A 5,715-nucleotide genomic window follows, 5' to 3' on the forward strand; every position below is an offset into this window, starting at 1 on the left:
TAGTTTATAGAATTTTATTTTATTGGTTAAAATAGAGCATTGATTCCACGTGTTAAGCTCTCAGATTTATCTCTTTAGATAAAGGTTACTCTAAACATAGCCAACTATTTCTGGATTCTCAAATTATAAAAATGAATAGTGTCATCTGCACATTATACTAAATAAAGAGATATTTCAAATGATAGTTTTATATCCAAAATATGTTCTTATAAGATGCATGCTCTGATTTAAAAAAAAAAAAAAAAAGATTCCTTGAGCAGAGGGATGATTAGTCTTGGTGGCAGAGTATTTTAACAGAAATCACTAAAGTATCAGCATATGCCTCATGCTATAAGAGACAATAAATTTAATGGCTCTTTCAGTCTTTCAATTTTTATTATTATTGCTATTATTTTGTAGTCAAGTTTAGATGAAAAGAATTTGTATACAGATATTATTTTTTACTTTTGTGTTTCAAAAATAGGCCATACATGGGTACATTTAACCAGTTACCGAACTTTTTTAATGACTTTCCATTTAGGGGTAAAATAGTATTACCACTTAATACCAGATTACAAAGAAAAGACTTTTTCTGAAAGAATTTTGGCTTTATGAGAACAGCAGGGTCTGGGAATTACATGAATGGGGTTCATTCTCCATTTTAGGACTGAGAGGATGAGAACAAGACGTTTCATGTATGAAAGAAATGTTTCCCTCTGCTCATCTCCAACTCAAAATGACCTGGAATAGAGAGAAGTATGGTTTGTCTCAAAGAAGATACATAGTTTTAAATGTATTTCTGTTATACTTGTTGGATGAATAGGCATGTATTCAAATTTTCTGCATTTTTGGATAAACATTTTATTGTGGAAATTTTCAAACATATAAAATTCAAGCTTTGAATGATAAAATAACCTCCACACACATACCTATCCCTCACCTACCGCACAGCTTCAATAATTACGAACATCAGCCCCAAAAGATTTTATCTATAACCCCCACACGTCCTCTCTCTAATTATGTTGAATAAAACTCCAGGCCACATATTTTTGATCCATAAATATATCAATGAGTATTTCTTAAATGGAAGGGCTGTTTGAATCATATTTCAAATCATTCTATACCCCAAATCAATTCCCTGATGTCATGAAATATCCATCAGTTTGCATAATTGTCCTATAATAGTTTAAAGAGTTCGTGTGAAACCATATCCAAATTAACTTTGCATGTTGTAATGAAGCAATATGTTTCATAAGACTCACTTAATTTATAGGAGCCTTTGCATATTTTGATTTTTTTTCCCATCCCCTTACAATTCATACATTTAAGAAACTGGGAATCTGGCCTATAGTTTCCTGTAGTCTGAACTTTGCTAATCACCTCCTTCAGGTATTATTTAACACGCTTCTGCCTTCCTCGTATGTTTTGTAAACTGGTGATTAGAAAAGATAGAAAGATAATAATAAACTTCATAAAGTCTAAGTTTCCGGCAAAAATATTTCATAAGTGACATGATATGATTCCAGTAAAAATGAGATACTATCTGTCCATCTCCCTTATTGATGATCATCACCTAGATTCATTTATCAAATAGATGTTGAAAAACTATTGATTTTAGAAGTTCTATCAATATTTACATATTAGTTAGCTACAATACTTTATCAAGAAAACCTCTGTCTCAGGAGACTTCCCTGGTGATTCAGTGATGAAGACTTTGCCTTCCAGTGCAAGAGATGTAGATTCCACCCCTGATCAGGTAGCTAAGATCTCACATGCCTTGTGGCCAAAAAACCAAACATAGAACAGAAGCAATATTGTAACAAATTCAACAAAGACTTTAAAAATGGTCCAATTTTAAAAAATCTTATAAAGGAAAGAAAATCTCTGTCTAAATTACTAGTTATGCTGAAGTAAGTGCCTGTTAAGCTACTTCAGTTGTGCCCAACTCTTTGCTAACCCATGGACTGTAGCCCACCAGGCTCCTCTGTCCATGAGATTCTCCAGGCAAGAATATTGGAGTGGCTGCCATACCCTCCTCCAAGGGATCTTCCCAACCCAGGGATCCAATACATGTTTCTTATATCTGTCTCCTGCATCGGCAGGCAGGTTCTTTACCACTAGCGCCACCTGTGCCGAAGTACAGTGTTCTTTAAACAAAAAAGTCAAAATAAAACACTTTTTTTGCCACCTCTATTTGCCATTTTTAAATGTAATATGTTGGCCCTCTGGCATCCTACAAAGGTCAATTGAATATACATTTATTGTCCAAACCAGTACATTTTTTAAATAAAAAGACACTATTTAATAATTATGCTGGAAAAGCAGAATAAGCCAGGCTGCCTGCCTTTGATAAACCAGGATGAACAGTCACATTGTTCAAAGTTAACCAATGAGTTTTTAGTGTTTAATTTCTTTTTGCCTTTTACATTATATTATAATCATGTGTATTCAAAAATATTTAAGATTCATTAAATGTATAAATTCTCCAGTGTAGTTTGAGGCAGAGTTCTCTGGCCATGAGCCTAGAAGTCCTTATAATCTTATTGTTTTTCTAATCTAACACAGGTTTCAGGATCATCTTGTATATTTCATGCCCCAAATTTTGAATCAGCCCCTTTTCCAGAGAGCCCCGGTTCTTTACTTTGAAAATGTCATTTAGACACCAAAACCTGGGTATTAGAAGGTTTATTATTACTGGTTTAGTTACTATTTCTAGCCTTTTTCTGGACAGAGTTAGAAAATAGTTTTCATAACATAAAATAGACTATAAAATCTTACTTCCATATTTTATTCATTAAAGATAATAGAGGTTTTACTTAATCTTGCTAAACTTATTTTTATATTGTTTCTCCTGAATAAAAATCCACTTTTCTATGACACCAGCATAGTTAGTCATTTATTTTAACCTGCAATACACTTACAATAATTTCTGAATTGCAACAGTAATACTACCTCTAATTACCGAGAGAGTTCAAATTTTTGCTTTTGTGTTTTATTTGTAGCTATTTTCCCCTAGAGTATATAGACTATGGAAACTAACCAAATTACCGGGTTTTAAACTGTCTTGAAATAATTCTCCTTGGTAGTTAATGGCTATGTCATCAATTTGACATAGTATTAGGTTTGTTTACTTCCCTTTAGATTTTTATGAATGAATTTTTAGAAAGTATCTTTTTAACTTATTTATTTTAATTGAAGGCTAATTACTTTATGATATTGTGGTGGTTTTAGCCATACATTGACATGAGTAGGCCACAGGTGTACTATACATGATTTCAAAGTCAAATCTGCAAAACAGACATATGCAGAGAGGTTTAGTTTCTATTGCTTACACCCACACACATTTTATTTCCCACTTACATGGATAATTATTTCATGAATACTGTAGTTACCCTTTCCCCTTTGTAAAATTTTAACATAAGCAAATGTGTCTTTTATATCTGTATCCACTGAAATTTCTTGGAAAAACAGTGGCATGCAACTATTTGCATTTTTCTTCTCCTTGTTTTTGTTTTTTGTTTGTTTTAAACATTATACCCTGAAATAACTTGTTCATATAGAGCTATTTCTTTAACTAGTTAGTATTCCATTGTGTGACAGTAGTTTTAAATACCACTGTCAACTCTGAATGGACAGTAAACTATTTTCAGTGTTTAGTTCTTTTAAATCAAACTGCAATGATAGTGTTCTACATATGCTTTCATAAATTTGTCAGTGTAAGAAGATATTCATAAAAGTGACAGCACCATTTCAAAGAATTAATGTATAAGGATTTACCTTATATAGTATCACTAGATATTACCTAAATAACTCTACATTGAAGTTGTTTAATTCTTCATGGCCACAATAAGAATGTTAATTTTTACCATAAACTCACCAACTTTTTCTATTGTCAAACTTGTAAATGTCAGGGAGATAATAAATTAGTGAACTTCTAATTTGTATTTTGTCATTATGAGTGAATTGAACATTTATTAATATAGTTTGGGGACATTCATTTTTTGTAATATTCAAGCATTCCCATACAGATGTGTTAAAAGTTATCAATTTTTCTTTATTGTTTACAAGTTTTAAAAATAGTTGTGAAATAGTTCCCCATACTCATGGTATATAGAAATACACTGAGGCATTCTCCTAAAAGCTTCATGTTCTCATATTTTACATGGAAATTTATGATAAATTTGGTATTTTTCTCATGTCTTATTACAAAGGATTACAACCGTTTTTTTTTTTTATTGTGACTATCCATTTATGTTGCATTCACTGATTTTAGAAACCACGTTTTAATACACTACTGAGAATATTTCTGAATTTTATTTTTTCCACATTGATTTTTCAGGCTAGATATATGCCACTATTATACAGATTAATTTGATGTGGTAAATAATATTTTATCATACCAAATAGAGCTCCCTGATTCAATCCACATCGGGATTTTCTTGGTTGTCCTTTTTCTTACCTGTTCTTGCAAATAAGCTTGATTTAAAAGGAAAATGTTGAGGGAGAACATGATGGTGGATGAATAGGTGGATGTGGAGTACATCTCTCTCCATGGATACATCAGGAATACACCTTCAGACACAGAAGTGCATGCAGAACACCAGCTGAGACCAGACAGGAGTACCTGACCAGCAGAAAAGAATATATAGAACCAGGCAAAACTCAGTAGGATAAAGGAACTAGCGAAAACCAGGTGTGTTAGTAGGACTGGACCTGCCCTCAGCCGGTGAGGGAACTGAAGCAGGGGTCCGACCACATTGGGGCAATTGTCTGAGTCAGAGGAGAAACATTTAAGGCTGAGAGTGAAACAGCTGATCTGTGGCAGCCTAAACGGAATGAGAATCAGACAGTCCTTGCTGTTGTGAAACATACCTGGACAGGGACGCAGGTCCCCAGGAAGGCGCAACAGCTGGGAGCTGGAGTTTAGGGATTGTGGAGCATGCCGAGGGCGAGGGGTGCTGTTGACTGTGGAGAGACAGATCAAGGGGACGTGAGGGAGGGGACTGTGGTGGGAAATGCCTGTGGAGGAAAACCGGGCAGCCACGGAAGAAAGGCGAAACTGCTGAGTCACGCATAGAGGGTGGAGCCATCACCATAGCCTCCCTCTCCCCCCACAGCCAGCATCGACAGCTGAACAATAGAGAGACTGGCCCATCAAATGCCTGATGCACTGAACTACAGAGTAGGACCCCAGCCAGGGCACCCCTTTAAGTGCCTAACACGCCAATCTACAGAGTAGGACCCCAACCAGGGGGGCCCTCTATGTGCCTGACGTGCAGAACAACAGAGAAGGATCCCAGGTAAGGGAGCCCTCTAAGTGCCCGAACAGATGGAGCTATGGAGAAAGACTGACCAAAGAGGCTTTGATCGCCAGCTACCAGAGGCTCAAAAAAAGACTCTGATAGGGACATAACTCCGGGGCAGAGACAGCCACTGTCCCTGCACACTTGGCGCCACCAGGGTCCCTGCAAACCAAGCAGCTGAGCCACCTTCATGCTCAACTCTCACAGGGGCAGAGCTGCCACAGGCAAAAAAAAAAAAAAAGTCTAACCCTGTCTAAGCAGGCAGGGTTGCTTCCGTCTTGTCCAACTCTTTGCGATCCTATAGACAGTGGCCTGTCAGGCTTCTCTGTCAGGGGGGTTCTCCAGGCAAGAATACTGGAGCGTACTGGCCAATATTGATTGCCATCCCCTCTAGAGCACTGTATTCCCTGCTGCCCTAGCCGCCAACCCCCCT

At 36.3% G+C, this 5,715-nt stretch overlaps 1 long non-coding RNA gene across 1 annotated transcript; it reads right to left on the reverse strand.

Annotated features, from left to right (window-relative positions):
* Positions 1–279: 279 nt before the first annotated feature.
* On the reverse strand, positions 280–4,981 carry LOC122450850. Its single transcript, XR_006272243.1, has 3 exons — positions 4,852–4,981; positions 4,439–4,603; positions 280–720 (listed from the first exon to the last, which is right to left on the reverse strand). It is a non-coding gene; the product is annotated as an uncharacterized LOC122450850 (long non-coding RNA).
* Positions 4,982–5,715: the final 734 nt, after the last annotated feature.

Source organism: Cervus canadensis, chromosome 12 (assembly GCF_019320065.1).
Source record: "Cervus canadensis isolate Bull #8, Minnesota chromosome 12, ASM1932006v1, whole genome shotgun sequence".
In the NCBI taxonomy this organism is placed as follows: Eukaryota; Metazoa; Chordata; class Mammalia; order Artiodactyla; family Cervidae; genus Cervus; species Cervus canadensis.